Source organism: Triturus cristatus, chromosome 5_2 (genome assembly GCF_964204655.1).
Source record: "Triturus cristatus chromosome 5_2, aTriCri1.1, whole genome shotgun sequence".
Taxonomy (NCBI): Eukaryota; Metazoa; Chordata; class Amphibia; order Caudata; family Salamandridae; genus Triturus; species Triturus cristatus.
Window position 1 is genome coordinate 315148796 of NC_140588.1, and position 22809 is coordinate 315171604.

Sequence of the window (22809 nt, forward strand, 5' to 3'; positions counted from 1 at the left end):
GATTCCATTTATTACTTTCTTGACCGAAGACCAAAAGTCCTGTATCAGGGGGCATTCGAAAAACACATGCCAATAATCCACACTTAACATACCACATCTATGACATCTTGGGGCTGCGGCTGTTACGAATTTTGCCAATTTGTGGGGTGTCCAATATAGCCTATTGACCGTAAAAAAATTATTCCTTTTCAGATTTGCTGGCTTGACCACCCTATAGAGTAGTTTAAAATAAAGTTGCCACATTCTCTGCAGCTTCGTCATCTGAATAACACCATCTCAGATCTCATGTGGTGCTTTCAGCTTCTTGTCTTCAGAGAATACCAGAGTCGGGTACCAGTCAGTAACTTCCTTCCTTCTAGGGGCATCATTCTGTAATTTTTTTTTGAACTCCCAGATTCCGCCGATCTCTCTCCTGTTTGCCTCCCCCCAGGATAGCAAATGCAGGTATTTAAACCTTGAGAGGAAACCCCCTGTCTTTGCCGTCTAGATTCCCATGGAACCTCTTTCATCAGCATGAGATCCCCCCATTGTTCTATACCCCCCTCCTTAGTGGAATACTTAATTGGTTTTGCAGGCATTCTGGTGTACCTGATGAATCACATATTGGTGCACCATCCGAAAAGTACCCCATTCCAAGTATGTTCCTTATTCCTACCCATAGGGTAAGTGCTGCCTTAAGCGTCGTCAGTCTAACTTTTTTAAATAATTTTTTTGCCCCAAATGTGTAGAGAAACCCTTTTGAGCTCCACTCCTTAACCAAGTCCTCCAGTAGCCCCTCCATCTACCAGGATCATGTAAAAAGCTCTCACTGGTATGGATTCAATGCTTGTAACAGTGAGCCTTCATCCAAGCTGTCGGCTTCCCTTTGCAAAGTGAGATCTTCTCAAAGAAGGCAATTTGGCTTCTGGATGCAGCATTTTACAGAGCCTGGCCAACCTGGCAAATTCGTAATTGTGACATCCGCGCCTAGAAGAGAGTCTAAGAACAATTGCTAAGTCAATGATGAATAATTGTACAAAACATACTTCTATTCTCTTTGATATGATTAGTTTTAGCATGAATTTTTCATTTGAAAAACGAAGATGGCTGCCAACATGTGTTTCAACTGCTTGGACCTTATCAAGGGTTCAGAGATGTTTTGCAATATTTGATTTTGAAAAATGATAATAGTGATCTCAGAACATATGGCCTTATATACTAATATCTATTCTGAAACGTGGATGAGGAAAATAAATGTTTTCTTTTTTTTAAAATCCAGCCCGTGTCTATTAAGGGACATTAAAGGACTGTTTCAAAAAATGTTTCACGTTTTGGAAGACATTAGGAACAGCATGTAGTGGTCCCATGGATTACTGCCTGGTTCCACAGATGCTGCACACATGATTCCCAAAAGGTAAGCTGAACCCCAGAGGCAGCTTCCCTTTTTTGAAAGAGTAGCCACATCAACTTGGAGATAAGTATCCAATCAATGGTTTGCAATTGCAATTGCAATTACAAAGCATTGATACATACCTTTCAAAATCACAACTGGAAAGGGGATGCTCCTTTGACACCCTTACTACTTGAAGTCCGGAAAGGTACCAATAACCCTTTTACAAATTGGAAAATCTTTCCTGACTCATTATAGGGATTTTGTACATTATAACTTGATGTGTCACTGTTGGAAACAATGTGATTTTGCAAACCATAGAGTTTGCAACCAAAGAAGTGCTTTGAACATTAAACTCATAGTTCCCTAAAGTTTCTCACTCCTCATGGGTTTCCAGTGCCAGATTTATAATAGTTTTGTGTCACCCTTGTGCCACGCAAGGGCACATAAGGGCGCATTAGGTCGCAGCAACACTAAAAGTCAACACTCAAGTCAAATTTATTAGGCCATGCAAGTCCAACTTGCATGGCCCTGTATGGCTTGATAAATCTGGAGTAATGCAAGGCTGAGAAAATTGCTGCCTTGTGTTACTATGCCCCAGGGAAGCTTTCTATGGGTGGAGCGTAGGTCTTACCACACATCCACCCATGGATTTTGGTATATTCCCAAGTTTACCCTTAGTCTTAAATCTGGGAATGCGTCAAAATGCCACGCCTTCCCAAGAGAGGCATAAGGAGGAGAAGTACCTTTATTTCTCCTTGTTTATCCCCTTTGGACATGTACGGCATTCTGCAGCACACATAGCAAGAGCTAAACGCCTCTCAGGATTGTTTTTGTACAGGAAGGTGACATTTCCTGCACAAAAACAATCTTGCTTGCAATGCAGGCACCCTTGCACCATGACGCAAGGGTACCTGCATTGCATCTAGGCAGCCTTCTAATGTTAAATATGGCACATTCCAGCCCTTTCATGTAGTGCAGCAAAGTGGCTTGCTGCGTTGCACTGCGTTGCGCTGCATGAAAGTTTGATAAATATGGCCCTAGGCCTCTTTGATTCTCACAGCTAGCAGGTCACCTACATGACTTTAATGCACTTGAATCTTTCACTGCAGGCAATAATAGAAAATGAGCATGTAGGACTAATATATTCAGATCTGGAAGTTAACAGCAAACATTGTGAAGTAAGCAGTAAACTCCTTTACTTTGGAGGCCCCAAACTACTTTTTTTGTGAGTATTTGTATCTTGTTTCTGAAATTCCACGGGTAGAGAACATTCATCTACTGAAAAATGCTCAGGATTTACATCACTATGAATGATTTTTCTTTGCTTTAATGTAACTAATGCTACAATTTCTCTACTATTTACGACTTTTACTACACACTGCTGTAGTGTCATGTGAGTTTGTAATGACGGGACATTTGTGGATCCTGATGGACTCTAAAGAACTGTGACGTAAGCATTAGAGTGTAGTGAAGTGAATTGAGGTTTAGAATGTTGAGTTTGTGGTTGCACACAGAAGAATAAAGACGTGTTATACTAAGCCCCTTGTGTAGTGTAGTCATTGACTAGTACCCTTTTGGGAAAGGACGCTACAGCTGGAAATGAGATGGGGATAAGTAACCCATAGACCAACAGTGCTCTCCCAGAGAATTTGCCTTGGTCCAGCAAATTGCTTGTGCATTCCACAGGTGTCTTTCTTTCACCCAGTTGCCTTTGTGAGAAAGAGAATCTTTCATCCTATGCCTTTGATATCTGTGAAAAAAACAGACAAAAAGCAGGCAAAGAAAAGAACATGTTTTATAAACGTGTTAGTTTGGCAGTACATCATCTGTAAAGCTAGGCACTTGTAAATTGTCTTTCTGTACAATCACAAACTCAGGCAAAAGTCTATAGTCTGAAAACTGAATATTCATAGATCATATTAGCATTCCAAATCACTGTAGATGACCACACCATCACAAGTAATAAAAATGACTTCAAGCACATCTTCCACTTCGATTTTTCTAACACGCAAAAAGTGAGATTAATTTCACTGTCAGTAAACAATGGTGTATCATGATTAGGCTCCCAGTTTTATGGTATATAATTTTTTTTTACAATTCCAGCTGTATTTATCCATATTTAATTTTTGGCCATCTTATTGGTATTTATCAATATTTATTTTGTGTTTTAAGGATAAATAGAGTCATAAAATGGCATATTTTAAAACTTAGGATGGAGAAGCACTGAAAGCTAGCCCTGTCTCCAGAAGGAGAGAAACATGGGAAACACTTTGCAGCAGCAGCACAGGGACAGTTGTGAAGCAAAAGGGTGGAAGCACTCTACTCCCTCAGGTGCACGCAACCTGGAGCACCCTCAGAACAGAAGACCTGGATAAGTCACCTGTGGTCTGGAGAGTCTCCACCTCAGGAATCCTCTGGATGCACTCAAGTAACTTCAACATTCAACTTCCACACAAGGAACCAACGGCGGACCTCAGATACTGCACTTCTTTCCATGTTAAAGAAAATTATGGACTCGTGCACTGCAATTCCTGTACCTGTGGTTGATTGGTGCCACAACTTCGCAGATAGAAACTGTTTTTTTATTATTGAATATTCAGAAACCTGTGGACGTCAAATTTGATATTAAGGGTGGATTTGATGGGAGTACATTCCCCATGGAGTATACATCTATTTGGAAATTCCTTGAAGTAGGAAGTCTGTTACTGATGCCAAGATACTGACGAGGCCTGAGGAAGTTCAGAAAAATTATTTTTCCTTAACGAAACATGTTGGGTGGACGATATTTTGGTATATATGTTTGCGATGAAGGAGAAAATAAAGGAATTAATTTGTTACCGTAAAGATACACATTTTTTAATCTAATTGGAAAGTGATATATCTTCCTGGTGCCCTATTCCATTAAAAAAAGCAACTTCCACACAAGCCCCTCAGTGTGCAAGTGCTGACAGCTTAGAAGCAACAGGAGACTGGCACGGATGAAAATTTCTCTTTTACTTTTGTGTTTAGCACATCAAAAGGACACTATGGGGCATTTTCACAAACTGCCCTTTGTAGTACATTTTGTAGTACTGCAATAGGGCGAGGAGCAGCCCATGCAGGTAAGAGCGGTGGGTGGTGTTGTGAGATAGCCAACAGACGACAACAAGGGAAAGTTTAATTTAAAAAAAAAAAAAGAAATTATGGAAATTTGCAAGATGAATGGCATTTACCATTTCATAAAAAACAATTCATAGAATGCCTTATTTTAAAAATGGGCTTTTGCAAGCTTATTTTTTGAGGTACGAATGCAGAGGTTGCTGTTTTTACTTACATTTTTGTCAGAGTTATTTATTTCAGTGCTTTACAGCAGAGGTTATTACTTTGGATTATTATTTTATACATTGACAAACAATTACTTAGGATGTTTTAAATTCATTGGCCCCTCAATACCATAAATACCGATCCCATCGTAATCCCTGACCATCTTTATCTCTACCCCCTAAAAACTCCTCAGCACGCTAAACCTCTACTCATCAGTGACTCCTAAACCCATCACTTCCCTGGCCCTATATGCCCTTTCTACCCCTAAACTTCACTCACCACTAAACCCTAAAGAATCTTCACCACACCTTAACTACACCCATTTCTGACACGTAAACTCCACCTATTTCTGAACCCCTAAACTCCTTTCTATGACTAAACCTCACCCAGCACTGACCTCTTTAAACACTTCAACATCCCTTTACTCGACCCATCTCTGAAACTCTAAAGTAAACCAGTTTAAACATCCCTAAACACCACCCCTCCTTGGCCACCTAAAACTCCCTCGCCACCCAGAAACACCATCCACCCCAGACTCCTAACACCCTTAATCACCCCTAAGTTTCACCCATACATGATCCCTAAAAATCGTTTTCTACATCTAGACTCCACCCATCTCTGAACCCTTAAAACCATGCCCCACCTTAACTTCCACCCATCCCTTAACCCCAAAAACAATTTACTACCCCTAAACACAATCCATTTTTCAACCTTAAAAATTCCTCAAAGCCCTAAACTCTGGCCATTTGTGAACCCTAAAAACCTTTCAACATTCCTACACTGCACTCATCTCTGAACCATAAAAAACCCATCATCAATCCTAAATTTCACCCTTCAAGTAACCCAAAAAGCTCCTCACCACCCATTCCTTAACCCTAAAAACCCCCTTCTACACCAGAGCTTACACATCTCTGACGCCTAAAAACCCTCATCACCCCTAAACATCCCTGACTCCAGAAACCTCTCACTACCTCAGGACTCCAATTTTAATGTAATTTTTGATTTTTCCTTAAAATTATCTTTCATTAAAATGTTTCCTTTAATTCTTATTTTTTTTATTTCCTTAAAACTGTCTTTCCTTAAAATTATTTTTCTAAGATTTGGTTTCCTCCAATGTGCTTTCTCGGTTTCTATTTTCTATTAATTCACATAGATCAGTAATGAAGGCCTTCATGTATTTTTATGGGACATTCTATAAATTAAACTGGGAGGTTATCACTTTGGAGGTTAATACTTATCTCACCGAGTTGGCTCTGGCACTGCTTACGGATGGCCATCATGAGTACCTAGTGCAGCCCATCCTGGTGACAGGAGTTAAAGATATAATTGTCAGTGTGCCCAATGATATAGCCTCCCGACGCCGATGCAAGATGCCGATGCTGCCATGCTTGTGCCCTCCCGTCCGCGATCGGAGCTGTGATTTGAGCAGCGTAAAGAGCTTACAGCAGATGAATTGCTGGCATATTTTTTTTATGTTTACCATCTTTTTATAATCTTGTACTGTTATACTATGTTTCTGAGACTGATTTATATCACTTTGGCTTTGAATTTGTAATAAATCCATATTTAATCCTACTTTATGACTTTGAGCTTCACTGTGTGACTAAATGGGTTGTAGTCTAATTCTGAATTGAAACTTAACCTAACTCTTTTATTCCACAGGCACTCTAAAAAGATTTGTCACTGGAAGGTAAGAAAGGGTGACCAACTCCACTGCGTTAGCACACTCCTTGCCCCATACATGCTCAGTCTGAATCAAGGAGCGTTCAATTGGGCTCCCTTCTCAGCACTTTGGGGGAAGCCTTGCTGAATACCTTACTAAGGCCAGGTAAATATCCCATGAATTTTAGTTCTAAAAGACCCTTACTATTAATAGATATTGGTAATAAAATAATACTAATATTGCTGGCTACTAGTCTGTTTCTTCATATGCCTGCTGTAGATCTACCTGAGCAGGTTGGGTTTGTGCTTAGAGGTCAACCTCCTATAATCTTTGCATGATTTTTGCTTTATTAAACCACCTTAGAGATAGATGGTTTTGCAGTCTTCCTCAACACTGATAAGGCATTCAGTTTACTTGAAAGACGCTGATTGTTTCAAACACTCAGGTGCCGATCACGATCCTGCAAAAACCGGGTACGAACCGTCGGACGGAGCACAATCTCCGCCCGACGCGTACCCCGTCGTCAATTTTTACAAACAAGGAATTACGATTCGCACGGGTACACCATTACCGTACGAATCGTAAAAAAGCCCGACCGAACAAAAAAAACCTACCAATGCGATCCGGGAAAGCGCCGACCTGACGTCGGGACGCTCGCAGCCAGCCATTCACGACCCAGGAATCACGATTCGCACCGACGTCACCCCGCACGGTGAATATTTTGCGGCAGCCAAAAACTGCCGGGAAATCAGGACGACGCGAACAAGGACCACCAGTACGCGACGGACAGACGACGACGCGAACAAGGAGGACCAGTACGTGACGGACACACAGGACGACGCCACCAAGGAGGACCCGTACGCGACAGGACGACGCGATCAAGGAGGACCCGTACGCGACAGGACGACGCGAGCAAGGAGTACCAGTACGCGACGGACAGACATGGACCCGAACCTACGAGTCATCCCTGCCCTCATAGCAGTACACCTCCTCTACAGGTTACGACGCAGACGCCGCAGAAGGTCAGAATAACTAAGGGAGGGGGGAAAGTGGGGTGGGGTGGGGGTGGCACGACCAGGGCAGGCCACAAAACAACCACATAAGTCACACACCACACATGGCCTGGACATACCTGACTCCCATGCCCTGGTCACCACGAGGGGGTGGGGGCGTGTCCTGATAAGCCAGCGCCCGCCACAACGGAAGTCCGTCACCACGCGAACCGGCAACACAACCAGACAGGTACGTCCCGTACCCTCGCCTGAAGAGCGTGGGTACGAGTCGGACCACGCCCACACACGTCACCCCAACAATGGCGGGACGGATCGCACCCACGTGGCAAAGGCCTGGGTACGGGCCGCACAAACATCACATAGCGTGGGGACGGATATGTACGGACCCTACCCCCACCCCGTATGCAAGGAGCGTACCCCCCAGCCCAACAGTGCAAGTACGACCCGTACCCCCACCCGCGTATGCATGGAGCGTACCCCCCATGCCAACAGTGCAAGTACGACGCGAACCCTCACCCGCGTATGCAAGGAGCGCACCCCCCAGCCCAACAGTGTAAGTACGACCCGTACCCCCACCCGCGTATGCATGGAGCGTACCCCCCATGCCAACAGTGCAAGTACGACGCGAACCCTCACCCGCGTATGCAAGGAGCGCACTCCCCAGCCCAACAGTGTAAGTACAACCCGTACCCCCACCCGCGTATGCATGGAGCGTACCCCCCATGCCAACAGTGTAAGTACGACTCGAACCCCCACCCACGAATGCAAGGAGCGTACCCCCCAGCCCAACAGTGTAAGTACGACCCGTACCCCCACCCGCTAATGCAAGGAGCGTACCCCCCAGCCCAACAGTGTAAGTACGACCCGTACCCCCACCCGCGAATGCAAGGAGCGTACCCCCCAGCCCAACAGTGTAAGTACGACCCGTACCCCCACCCGCGAATGCAAGGAGCGTACCCCCCAGCCCAACAGTGTAAGTACGACCCGTACCCCCACCCGCTAATGCAAGGAGCGTACCCCCCAGCCCAACAGTGTAAGTACGACCCGTACCCCCACCCGCGAATGCAAGGAGCGTACCCCCCAGCCCAACAGTGTAAGTACGACCCGTACCCCCACCCGCGAATGCAAGGAGCGTACCCCCCAGCCCAACAGTGTAAGTACGACCCGTACCCCCACCCGCGAATGCAAGGAGCGTACCCCCCAGCCCAACAGTGTAAGTACGACCCGTACCCCCACCCGCGTATGCAAGGAGCGTACCCCCCATGCCAACAGTGTAAGTACGACCCGTACCCCCACCCGCGGATGTACGGAGCGTACCCCCCAGCCCAACAGTGTAAGTACGACCCGTACCCCCACCCGCGAATGCAAGGAGCGTACCCCCCATGCCAACAGTGTAAGTACGACCCGTACCCCCACCCGCGGACGTACGGAGCGTACCCCCCAGCCCAACAGTGTAAGTACGACCCGTACCCCCACCCGCGAATGCAAGGAGCGTACCCCCCAGCCCAACAGTGTAAGTACGACCCGTACCCCCACCCGCGAATGCAAGGAGCGTACCCCCCAGCCCAACAGTGTAAGTACGACCCGTACCCCCACCCGCGGACGTACGGAGCGTACCCCCAGCCCAACAGTGTAAGTACGACCCGTACCCCCACCCGCGAATGCAAGGAGCGTACCCCCCATGCCAACAGTGTAAGTACGACCCGTACCCCCACCCGCGGACGTACGGAGCGTACCCCCCAGCCCAACAGTGTAAGTACGACCCGTACCCCCACCCGCGAATGCAAGGAGCGTACCCCCCAGCCCAACAGTGTAAGTACGACCCGTACCCCCACCCGCGAATGCAAGGAGCATACCCCCCAGCCCAACAGTGTAAGTACGACCCGTACCCCCACCCGCTAATGCAAGGAGCGTACCCCCCAGCCCAACAGTGTAAGTACGACCCGTACCCCACCCGCGAATGCAAGGAGCGTACCCCCCAGCCCAACAGTGTAAGTACGACCCGTACCGCCACCCGCGAATGCAAGGAGCGTACCCCCCAGCCCAACAGTGTAAGTACGACCCGTACCCCCACCCGCATATGCAAGGAGCGTACCCCCCATGCCAACAGTGTAAGTACGACCCGTACCCCCACCCGCGGATGTACGGAGCGTACCCCCACCCCAACAGTGTAAGTTCGACCCGTACCCTCACCTCGAATGCATTGAGCGTACCCCCACCGTGTATGTGCCAAGCGTACATATCCTGAAATCGGAGGTGTGTGTGCAGAGTCCACCCAGCAGTGCCCTGAGACAGGAGGGGTGGGGGCCTATCACTCCCAGCAGTGCCCTGAGACAGGAGGGGTGTGTGCAGAGTCCTCCCAGCAGTGCCCTGAGACAGGAGGGGTGGGGGCCTATCACTCCCAGCAGTGCCCTGAGACAGGAGGGGTGTGTGCAGAGTCCTCCCAGCAGTGACCTGAGACAGGAGGGGTGGGTGCCTATCACTCCCAGCAGTGCTCTGAGACAGGAGGGGTGGGTGTGGAGTCCTCCCACCAGTGCCCTGAGACAGGAGGGGTGTAACACATGTGTGTGAGGCCAGAATTATCCACATGCATACTGGCTACAAGGGAACATGTCCCCATGAACTCATGTCAACAGACTCCACACACAAGTACAGTGATCATCAAGGATGCCACGATTGTTGCAGGTGGAGACATGGCCCTGCATGCATGGCCAAAGTAGAAGGGCTCCGTCACACACACAGCTCATGTAGACACAGCTCTGCGCTAAACATTGGGAACACCCTGCAGGGAAGAAAGCTGGGTACACAGAGGAAGGAATACACCCTGGGACAAGTGCACCATGCAGTAACTGCTTACATGAACAAAGAAAGTTAGCCAACACCTTGTGATGGCACACAGATCCCAGGGTCCCACCAATGTGCAGTACACTACTACATATCCCACACACCCAAACCCTTACACACCACCAAAAACCATGTAGCAGCCCCACCAACACCAATACCAGCATAGCAGTAGTGTGATAATGAAAACAAAATTAAGCTTTATTCAGCATGAGCACAATGTCCGTGGATCGCAGGCAGTTCAATCTTCACAAAGCCCATAGGGCAGTCAATGATTCTCAGCTGGATGGGGGACACAGTGGGATGCGTGTCCCCTACCTTGCCTGCACAGTCAAATGGCATCGTCTTCCACACTGGTGAGGGCATCGGGGGGGGGAAGCAACAGGCACCGCAGGGACATCAGGGCAAAGGGGCGGCGTTGTGGGTGCAGGGATGGAGGACTCCACCACAGGGGGTGGGTCAGTGCCAAAGGCGGAGGCCAGGATGGCACTACACACCTTTGCAAGGTCATCCAGGGAGTCCCCTGCACCCGAAGGGACCTCAGGCCCCAAGGAGGGGGGGGGGGTCAGAGGGATGGGTCGCAGTGCCACCGGGGGAGGGTGGAGACAGGGGGGGAGACTCAACCACCCTGACCGGGGACCTCCTTGACCGCTTGCGTGGTGGTGTAACTGTGGGGCTCAGGGACAGAGCGGCCATGAAGGAGTCCTTGGGGGAGATGTGGCCAGGAGAGCTGAGGGGATTTGGAGGGAGTGGACTGGGTGGAATGCGGACTCCCACTATGGCTGCGTGTCACACGTTTGCCCCCCGACCCAGTGGGTGTGCCTACCTCACCCTGTGTGTGCGTGTCAGGAGGAGTGCGGTGGACCTTCCCTGCTGGTGTGGTGCCCGTGTCCGTTGATGTGGGTGCATGCCGACGTCTGGGTGTACGTGGGACAGGCATGGGAGTGGGAAGTGTGGATGGGGCAGGGGTAGGTGGGGGGAGGTCGCGCTGCAGGAGACCCACTGCTGCAGTCAGTGTGGAGTCGATGGACCTCAGCAAGTTGCGTTGGTCAGCCTGCGATGAATGAATGCCCTCCAAGAAAGCCTCGATGTTGGTGAGGGTTTTGCCGTGGGCATGGAGGACATTAAGGATCGCAGCCTGACCAACCTGCAGTTGCCGCTGGATGTCCACAGACTCTGCATTGGCGGCAGCAGTGGAGACAGGGGCAGGGGGTGCGGTGCCTGGCAGGAAGGAGACATGCTGTGACCGGGCACGCTGGGAAGGGACACGAGCAAGTGGGATGCGGCTGGTGGGAACTGAGGGGGCGGTGCGAGGTGTTGTTCCGCTGTCAGCTGCTGGTGCAGCCACCGCCCACTCGGAGACATCCTCCTCGGACCTGTCAGCTTCGTATTCTGACGTGCCAGTCGACAGGTCCTCGGCCGCACTATCCTCCACCTCTGTCTCACTCGATGTGCCAGCCCCGATGTCACGGCTGGCACTGGTGCTCGGTCCCTCCGCCTTGCCTGTGTCCATGTCTCCCTCTGTGTCCCCCGACGATGCTGTGGGCAGGGTGGAGAGACAGAAATTAATCAGACAGCTGTACACATCAGTCACATGAGTACAATCGACATAGGTAACACTGCATAGCCTGAAAAGGAAGATCCCTAACATCTACTAAACAAGGTACCGATGTAGGGCATGAAACACACAGTTGGTTGAGCCACCATGCCACTGAAATACCATGGAGAGCATGAGACAATAGCTAAACACAGGAAACGGAGTCTGACATAGCACCCAGGCCCTGGGGACAATCCTGCACTGCATCTGCACCACACAGCGTTGGCGAAAATACCGATGACCAGGGACCATATCCATGAACTTGAGACACATGCTGCATAGGTAATGCTGAAAACATGCCCAACATGACTCGGTCACTGCACATTGCGTGTGTGTCCAGACACATCACACACTGCCCAGACCCAGCAAGTAGAAATCAGGATTTGACAGATAGGCATTGCCCGCACCAACAAGACCCTACACGAGGCAAATTGTTGAGACACAGGTGGCACCAACATCTCATAGTCTGGCTGATACACACAGGGGCAGGCAAAAAGCAAGAGTGTACGCCAAACAGCCAAGGTGCGCCTGTACAAATAATGAGGTACCAGTGCCCATCCTCAGATGAGTATAACAAGACACACAGGCACTGGCAACTGTGAGTATGTAGAAGGACAATCAGGTCAGGCTGCACAGTGGACACCTGTACAAAATAGCACGTCTATATACATGGTGACAGGGGACAATGGCACAGAGCACAACCTACGCTGTAGACACTGAGATTGTCCACGTGTATGATGACACATACACCACTGAGGAAAAGGTGCCCCAGGGGACAGTAGTGGGCACGCAACTACATGCTACTGAATGGTAATGACTGCAACACACGTCACCATCCCTGCACTATGTGTATCGCACACTCATGCACATCATGTCACAGGCCACCACATAGGACATGCGCGCTGTAAGGCATGACACATGAGAGACCAACTCCCATGTCTGGAGTCAGCATCAGTGCCAACTGACATGGAACCCACATGCAGTGAACTTGACAGTGCACAGGCAAGGTCCCACAACCTGTTACACCCCACCCCCACACATGATGCTACAGTCATTGTTCTCGTGGACAAAGCGCCAGCCTACATCACCTTGTGAAGGAGTGACTACACACAGACCAGGGAACACATTGCAAGGAGGGGAAGGGTGGCAGGGGCACAGCGCTATAATGGGGCAAACAGGATCTGCACAGCACCTTTAAACCCTGCCAGTTAATTCATGCTACTGTGCCCTTACAAATGCCGGTGACACACAACGAACACACATGTACCTACCCCCTTCCGGCTGCTGCATCGCCTGTAAGCGCCTCTCCAGGTCTGGAAAGACCACCGGCAGCACACTCCTGTGGAGGTGGCTCAGACGGCGGCGGCCGCGTTTCTTGTGGCTCTCAGGTGAGTCCCCCAGCAGGAGCCATGCAATCCTCCGCGTCCAGCACCGGATATCCTGCCAGCGTTTTCTCACCTGGGGCAGGCTCTGCCTCCGACCATCCACACCCCTCACGGCACTGACGGCGGTCAGCCAGATCTGCTCCTTGGCAGTGGCGCCTACCTGTGAGGAGGAACAAGTGACACCACATCAATACACCAGCCACATGTCACAGAGAGACATATGGGTACAAATTAGCTGGTTACAACAAGGCATGTCATGCAGCCAACGCATTGCACCTTTGTCATAGGGACATCATCCCCTGGTGAGGGAAAAAGCAGTACGTGCCACAGTGGGTACACAGGTGGAATGATGGCAATGTCACAATCAATGATCAAGGCTCACACTGTGCATCACCCCCACCCCTCCTGTCTCAGGGCACTGCTGGGAGGACTCTGCACACACCCCTCCTGTCTCAGGGCACTGCTGGGAGTGATAGGCCCCCACCCCTCCTGTCTCAGGGCACTGCTGGGAGGACTCTGCACACACCCCTCCTGTCTCAGGGCACTGCTGGGAGTGATAGGCCCCCACCCCTCCTGTCTCAGGGCACTGCTGGGAGGACTCTGCACACACCCCTCCTGTCTCAGGGCACTGCTGGGAGTGATAGGCCCCCACCCCTCCTGTCTCAGGGCACTGCTGGGAGTGATAGGCCCCCACCCCTCCTGTCTCAGGGCACTGCTGGGAGTGATAGGCCCCCACCCCTCCTGTCTCAGGGCACTGCTGGGAGTGATAGGCCCCCACCCCTCCTGTCTCAGGGCACTGCTGGGAGTGATAGGCCCCCACCCCTCCTGTCTCAGGGCACTGCTGGGAGACATCAGGCACCCCCCCCCTGGGACCCCCCCGACAGTACATGGCATGTGTGTTACACCTGGACGCAATGGCAGAAGTCACAGTCACAACATAGGGACAGTCTGTGGCAGTGGCCTATGCACTCACCTGATACCCTGGTCGCCCATACAGCATGGAGTACTGTGGGAGGATCACATCCAGCAGAGCCATGTTCTCCTCCAGGGTGAATGGCTGTGTCCTCTCCACAGCCCTTGACATGGTTCCAGGGAATCAGTAGCAGCAGCTGGGTCGACGAATGCAAAGATGTGCAGGCAAGTGCTCCCTCATGGGACCTGGCTGCCTTATATGTGCCCTTCTGCCCAGTCTCATGCACAGGAGTACAGAGTGATTGGTCACTCACATTTGCATCCTATGTTTCCACCAATCCCTTCAAAGCTAGCAGTCTGTGGGTTCTCTATCGGTTTCATTCTCCTGCATGATGTCAGCCCCACAAACACATTGCAACAAAGTAGAAGAATTCCAACTGACTTCTGCTGTGCACCTTCCAGAACAATTTCGAATTTTGAACTTGGTCTCCATGACAACCAGCATGCATGTAGGCCTTAATACTTGTCCCCTATGTAATTTGGAGCATCACACACAGGTACGGTGCGTTTGGGGGCCCTAGGGCACCCCAAATGCATGGCAACGGCCCGTACATGCATGCCTCCGCTCTCCATCACTATGGGTCTGCACGCGTATGCGTACCCGAAGTGTTACGGACCGTACACTCGCATCTACGCTCACTATCACTATGGGTCTGCACGCGTATGCGTACCCGTAGTGGTACGGACCGTACACTCGCATCTACGCTCACTATCACTATGGGTCTGCACGCGTATGCGTACTCGTAGTGATAGTGAGCGTAGATGCGAGTGTACAGTCCGTACCACTACGGGTACGCATACGCGTGCAGACCCATAGTGATAGAGAGCGTACATGCGAGTGTACGGTCCGTAGCACTACGGGTACGCATACGCGTGCAGACCCATAGTGATAGTGTGCGTAGATGCGAGTGTACGGTCCGTACCACTACGGGTACGCATACGCGTGCAGACCCATAGTGATAGAGAGCGTACATGCGAGTGTACGGTCCGTACCACTACGTGTACGCATACGCGTGCAGACCCATAGTGATAGAGAGCGTACATGCGAGTGTACGGTCCGTAGCACTACGGGTACGCATACGCGTGCAGACCCATAGTGATAGTGAGCGTAGATGCGAGTGTACGGTCCGTACCACTACGGGTACGCATACGCGTGCAGACCCATAGTGATAGAGAGCGTACATGCGAGTGTACGGTCCGTACCACTACGGGTACGCATACGCGTGCAGACCCATAGTGATAGGGCCGTACACACGCATCTACGCTCACTATCACTATGGGTCTGCACGCGTATGCGTACCCGTAGTGGTACGGAACGTACACACGCATCTACGCTCACTATCACTATGGGTCTGCACGCGTATGCGTACCCGTAGTGCTACGGACCGTACAAATGCCTGTACGCTCGCCATCACGATGGGTACACATACGGCAGCACTCCCACAGTGATTTGGGAACATGCACAGGCCCTCTCAGCAGCAGTAAGGCGGTATTTAAACATCACGGTGGTGAAAGGCGACACACATGTAGGAATAGGGCGGACATACTTGTCCATGGATGGACATACTTGTCCAGGAATGGACATCAAGGCATCGTCTGTGCATTACTACATGTGTGGGGCACAGGTGTCACAGGCTGTGATGTGGAACATGCCTCCTGAGTGGAGAAGGCACCAGATGTATGATGAGATGTGTACATGTGTACTGTGTGAGGGTGCAATGTGTGCCAGGCATGCCCTTGACTCCTTTGACATGTGTGCATGTGGGACTGCGCACTTGGGGTGAGCGTCACTGGCATGGCACGGACACCAACACACGGAAGTGTCCCATGATGCCCGGTACAGGGGTCATGACACATGACTTGTCACTACCCACAGTGCACAATGTGACTATGCCATATATGTGTCCGGGATTTACATCAGGTTGATGTTGTAGCACCCTCAAAAGCTGCAGCCGTTGCAGCAACCAACATGTGGCTGTGTGTAGATTGTCATTGCACACTGTTCCCAACACCATGCCACATGTGTTATCGGATGTCAGGTGCACATGTATGCATGGGACACGGAGTAGCGTGACAAGGCCATGTCAGCAAACTCACAAGGAATGTGTGGTGAGTCATGACATGTGCACCTTCATGGCAAGGTGTGTGGGCCGGACTAGTGTAATGTCATGTGACCTGTGGCTCAAGTGTTCCGCTACCAGTCTCTGCAATCGGCATCACACTTCTGCTGATGTGTGGGTGTATGTCACTCCTGTCTTGCGTCGGGCAGTGCACTTGCACTGGGACACAGCTATTTCCATGGCATGGCATGGGGAGGTTCTCAATCACCGTGTGTAGCTGGGTCTTGGAAGGAGTGTCACCTTGCATCCATACGTGTCCTGGGCATGTAGCACATGCCTGACTCCCTATGTGGCATGTGTGTATTGCCAGATTTACATGTGCTCAGTAGACATGAGTTGTTCTCGTAGTGCACTCACTCTTCCTTGTCACTTCCAAATTACTGCAGAGCGCCTCCTGTTGCCCGAAGAATTCCAGACGTGGCCACCATGCAGGAGAATGACAGGATCCGGCTCTACCGCTTCACCCAACCGTTGATTCTGGAGCTGACGGCGAGACTGGCACCACACCTGCAACCGCAGCACAGGTATCCTACGGCACTGACACCCCAGCTGAAGGTAATGGCTGCCCTACATTTTCTTGCCACGGGTACCTTCCAAAATACCATAGCTCATGTTGGTGGCATGTCCCAGAGCATGTTCAGCGGTGTGCTGCATGATTTCTTGGAGGCCATGTTGATTCACCTGGATGACTTCATCAAGTTCCCAACCCCTGAACAGATGACTGAGGTCAAGCGTGGATTCTATGCCCTGGGAGGGATGCCCCATGTCATTGGGTCCATAGATGGGACACATGTAGGTTTGGTACCACCACACGCACGGGAGGTGGCGTACCGCAATCGGAAGCACTACCACTCCATCAATGCCCTTGTGGTGTGTCTGTCCAATATGGTGATTTCACATGTCTGTGCTCGTTTCCCAGGATCAGCACACGATGCCTACATCATGAGGCGTAGCGGGATGCCTGATATGATGATGCAGCTGCGCAACGAACGGGCATGTGTTGTTGGTGGGTACAGTCTGTCTGTCCTGTATTCTGTATAGCCGACCAGCACGACCGCTACACCAGTTCTAACGATGTCCATGTGCTTCCCATGTAGGGGACGCTGGCTATCCCAACATGCCTTGGCTGCTGACACCTCTCCGCAACCCCATCACGCCGGCCCAGCTCCGCTATAACACCGCCCATGGCCGGACAAGGCGAGTGATAGAGAGGATGTTTGGCATGCTGAAGAGCCGATTCCGGTGCCTCCACAAGACCGGCGGTGCACTCCCTTATGCCCCGGCGAAGGTCTGCAAGATCTTCATGGTCTGCTGCATGCTGCACAACATGGCAGTTGAAAGAGCTGTGCCACTCATCCTGAATCAACATGACGAGGACCATCCACCCGTGGAGGACGAAGGGCTTGGCAATGGGGCTAGTGATGTGGAGGATGTGGAGCCGCAAGAGGACATCCGGACTCGGCTCATACGCGACTTCTTTGCTTAGTGGTGAGTACCAGGGTCTGAGTGTGCACGCATTGGTCCCCGTGTGGCATGCGTTGTGATGTGTGTCTCCACCTGCATGTATGGCACGTGGGTCAGAGGTGTGTGTGGGTGTGTCACTGGAGTGATGGTGGCAGTGATGGTAGTATTTCCCCAGTCATAATTGTGACCAAGCATGTTGTCAACCATACATGTGTCGAGTAACTGCACATGCAAGTGGCTGTGCTTTTTGTGGCTGACTTCTTGTGTGTCTCTCTTCCCCAGGTACCTGCGCATGCCGTTTGCTGGTTGCATTGTTGTGGCACTGCTATTCCTCATGGACATGACATCGTGGGCTGACTCAGCGTTACAGGCACGGACACGTTTGGAAGTCTCCATGGGGTAAGGGATGCATCTGGGGTGTATTGGGTGTGGCAGTTGTTCACGATGTGTGCACACTGCCCCGGTCGGGGTTTGGTTCCTCTGCAGACATGTGGCATCCCCATGGGACACGACATGCAGCTGGGTACACCTGAATAGATGGGCTGCCTGGTTGTCAGTCATCAGTGATGGGATAGTGGATTGTGATGATGGCATCAATGTGTGTGACACTGCCCTCGGACACATACGGTTAACATTGTCTTGACATGGCGTGGGACTTCCACATCAGCGGATGTATGGTGTATGGCAGGCTCTCCGTGAGCAGCTGTGGGTATTTAGCTGTTAGCCGACACTTGTGTGCCAGTTCCATGGCTATCACGCATTTGTGCTGCAGAAGGGGGGTGCCAGTGTTGGAGCCACATGTTACTCCACATGATGTGTTCATGTGTACTTCAAGTTGCCTCTGCAATCCCAAAAACATGACTATTAAAGGTGTCCCTATGCCTCCAAGGTGCCTCTTCTCAGTCAATGCTGGTGTGTTGGCACGGTGCATCCTGCATGTCTGGCATGGTATTCCCTGATTGTGGCTATGTGTCAATGTGTCGAGTGGCAAGATGCAAGCTGTGTGTGTGTGCTGAGACTGTGTATTGTGCATGATGTCCATGACTGTGTGGGTATTGTGACATGTGCCATCCCCATGCATCCAACGTTGTCCATGACCCCATTCTCTGCATCCACCGGACTCAAGCTTGCAGGACATGGTTCTGCCACCTGTCTACACATACCTGGGTGCCCCCCAGGACACGGGCCAGGATCCCTGACCTCTGCGCATGACTGTTGCTGTACTCAATGTGTCTGTCAGCACGGTTGTTCGGCCACCCCCTCAGCTGGTTCTGACCATCACGGGTGTGTATGGTGCTCCATGTCTGTCTTGCCTAATAAACTGTGACCCATGTGTCCTGTGCCAGACTCAGGCCCCAGGGTGTGGATGGTTGAAGTGAACAGATGACTCAGGCATGTTTAGACTGTACAAGACACATGTTAGGTAATAATGCTACCAGCAGGCATCTACTCTTAATAGTGTGATTTATTTTTTGGGGGGGGGGGGGGGACAAAGTGAGGGGCTTTCCGGGATTAGGGAATCCAAAGTTCAGTAGGGGAGTTGGTGTCCTTGCCATTGGAAATCCTCAGAGTCCATGCCACAGTCTTTGTCAACATTGGTCAGCCAGTGACCAGCGGGGCCATGTGGCAGAGAATGTCTCTTGATGCTGTGATGCTGTTGCTCCAGTGGGCCAGGTGCCAGGCCAGGTGTCCTGGGAGATGGTGATGTAGCAGCCACCCTCACGGTCCTTTCCGTGGACGACCCGGCTTCCTGCGGGGAACCTCAGCAGCAGGCCGTGACGACGTCTGGGATGCTCCGTCGGATGTTTCCTCCTCCTCCTCATGATCCCTCCCTGTGGGTGGTGATGTTCTCCGCCTTCTGGCACAGGGAGGGTCGGCCATGGTGTCGGCCATCCGACGGAGTTCAGCGTGAATCCCCTGGGACGCCGTCACTTGCTCAGCCTGTCTGTCCTCCATCCTCCGTTGGTGTACCTGTAGACAGGCTATTAGCTCCGCATGTTGCTGGGCCTGCTGGACCTTGATCCCCTCGAGGACGGACACAACCTGGGCCATGCCCGTGGTGTCCTGCCGGTATGAGTCCAGGATGTTACGGACATGGGAAAATACCGGATCCCCAGCCAAATGGTCAGGCTCGCGCCTCCGCCGTCCTCCACTCCCACCACCCCTGCCCACTTGCGTCTGGCCTGCACTTGTGGGCACATCGGGTCTCCGGGACCCCTGAGGGGTGGCATTGGCGTTGTCGCCTGCCTCCTCCTGGGTGCCCGGGACACCGTGTCCCTCCTGGCGAGCCTGGCTGCATTGTGGTGTTGGGGCAGGGATCCTGGGTGTCTCCTGGGATGTGGCAGGAGTGGGGGTGGTGGTTGGCACGGTTGTGCCTGACGCAGGTGCTGCAGGTGGTTGGACACCAGAGGGGCCAGGTCGGTCGGGGTCGTCCGCAGAGTGGTGAGAGTGGTCGCTGCCGGTGGGATCGGTCTCCTGCAGATCCGGGTCCTGTGAGTGTTCCCCCCCAGTGTTGGGGGGTGCAGCACAACGTTGACCTGTGTGTGAGAGAGAAAATGTTAATTTTGATCCATGCAACATCCATGTTTCATCCGTTACAAAGTTGGCACATTTCCTCTTGGAATTAGGATCTGTCTTGCATTCCACTCACAGTGCACTTGTGCATGTGTGTGTCCCTTGGGCACCAATTTGGCCCCTTTAACTATGTGTGGCACAGTCTTACTTGCTGCGTCAAGTGTGACTGCAGTCAGCAGTGGAGTGTGCATGTGTGGCGAGCCATGCATTTGCGCCTTCCTTGTAGCACTGTACATGTGCACATGGAGTGGATCCACACACTTATATGATGCAGGTGGCTGTCCTTGTGCTCGTGTACAGGTTGTGACATGGCCCTGCGTTTTGCCATGATGAAGAGGGGGGGTTCTGGCACTGGCCACCCTTGTCTACATGCACGCAGTCCACCTGCTGACGAGCAGACATTCCCACACACCAAAGGACTGATTTGCTCTCCCTGTGTCTCCCTCCTTCTCTGTCCCCCTCTCCCTCCCTCTCTGTCCCCCTCTCCCTCCCTCTGTGTGTCAGCCTCCTCCCTGTGTCCATCTTCCTGTGTCTCCCTCCCTCTCTGTCCCCCTCTCCCTCCCTCTCTGTCCCCCTCTCCCTCCCTCTGTGTGTCAGCCTCCTCCCTGTGTCCATCTTCCTGTGTCTCCCTCCCTCTCTGTCCCCCTCTCCCTCCCTCTCTGTCCCCCTCTCCCTCCCTCTGTGTGTCAGCCTCCTCCCTCTGTCCGTCTCCCTCCCTCTCAGTCCCCCTCTCCCTCCCTCTGTGTCCCCCTCTCCCTCCCTCCGTGTGTCACCCTCTGTCACCTTGACCCAGCTTCCTGGGCACACACTGTTAGCAGATCTTTGAGTGGCCCTTGGCCTGTTGATGTGAGTTTGTTTCTGATCTCCAGGCACCCATTTTGTCTGCTGTGTGTCTGTGCGCTGCTGCTGTGGTGGTGTGTGCTGCCACTCTTTCACAATGTTGGCTGTTCATTAGCTGCTGGCATGTGCAAAACAGTGCCTTCACCCCCATGTGTTGATGCAAGGCGTCCGCCATTTGCTGGCAAGTCATTCCTGTGTTGGGACACAGTGTTTGTCTGGCTGTGACCTAGGCCATATGGGCAGAGGGCATTGTTGTCTGCTTTGGAGTCGCACTATGTGATTCTTGGTGCCCAGCCTCCCGCCATCCGGGTTACCGTGTCATGTGTTGTTGTCTTCTGTGGCCTGTGACTTGACATTGTCCAGCTGGGTGCATGGGGCATGGTGGCAGCAGTGGCATGTGCCTGCTCATGGAGTGTGGTTGAGTAATGCGATGGCTTGTGGTGGTTGCGTGCCTGTTATTAATTTTGGTTGTGGTTGCAGTTCCCCCCATGTGAGGTGCGTTGTTTGTGTACTCACCCGGGTCTCGGAGTCCTTCTACTCCTTCAACTGCCTCCACCGGCAGTATGGCCATCACCCTCTCCTCCCAGGGATGGTACTGTACGGCTCTGCGGGAGGGCCCTCCTCCGGTGGCGTTGGCCTGGTCGTGTTCCTCCTGTCTCTTGGCTCTGACCCTCCTCCGCAGATCGTACCACCTGTTCTGGCAATCCTGCTTGGTCCTCCTGGTGTCCGCAACAGCATTCACAGCATCGACGATGGTCTGCCACATGGCTGTTTTGGCTGCCTGGCTGGTGCTTCTGACCAATGTTCCAAAGATCTGTGGCTCGACTCTGAGGATTTGATCAACAAGGACCTCCAACTCTCGGTGACTGAACTTTGGATTCTTGGTAGTGGGCATGGTGAGGGGTGTGGGTGGGGATGGTGTGGGTGTGGGGGGGGTGTGGATGTTGGGGGGGGGTGTGGATGGTTGTGTGTGTGTGTGAATGTGATGAGAGGGTGTTTGTGAGGGCGGTCGTGTGAAGGTGTGCAAGTGTAAGATGTGGTGTAGCTTGTAGTCTGGTTCTGTGGTGTCTGGCAGCAGTGAGTCTGTTGCAAAGGCTCATGGTTTGTGTGTGTGGGCCCTATTCATTGGTCCATGGGTGGGTGTGGCAGTGTTTGAATTTTGGGTGGGTGTGTTATAAGGAGTGGTGGTGTATTGGGCCTCTGTTTGTTTTTGACAGTTGCAGGTCAGTGATTGTGTTATTTTAGTGGTTGTTGGCCATGTTTAGTGGCTGTGTGCCTTTCGAATGGTGTATTCTTGTGTTGTTTTGTTTTGTCCTTGTTGTGTACGTGCGTTTTGAGCGTGTGTACGGTGTGTACATGGGCCATTTGGTTGTACGATTATGTCCTTGTGTGTGGCTTTGTACGACTCGTACATGCGGTTGTGATGTTGGGGCATGGGGTGCGCTCCGTACTTAGGAGGTTGTGTTGGGGGTGCGCCAGGAACGTACTGGGGTGGGGGTACGACTGGAACGTACTGGGGTGTACATGGACGGTGGTACGACACGTACAGGGGTGGGGGGGTGTACATGGACGGTGGTACGACACGTACTGGGGTGGGGGGGTGTACATTGACGGTGGTACGACACGTACTGGGGTGGGGGGGTGTACATTGACGGTGGTACGACA

At 51.7% G+C, this 22809-nt stretch overlaps 1 long non-coding RNA gene across 1 annotated transcript in view; it reads left to right on the forward strand.

Annotated features, from left to right (window-relative positions):
• LOC146822918 (uncharacterized) overlaps positions 1-22809 on the forward strand; it is a 60238-nt gene that overhangs the window by 31655 nt on the left and 5774 nt on the right. Inside the window, exon 3 of the long non-coding RNA XR_014961854.1 lies at positions 6338-6365. This is a non-coding gene — a long non-coding RNA (uncharacterized LOC146822918). The remainder of the gene's footprint in view (positions 1-6337; positions 6366-22809) is intronic.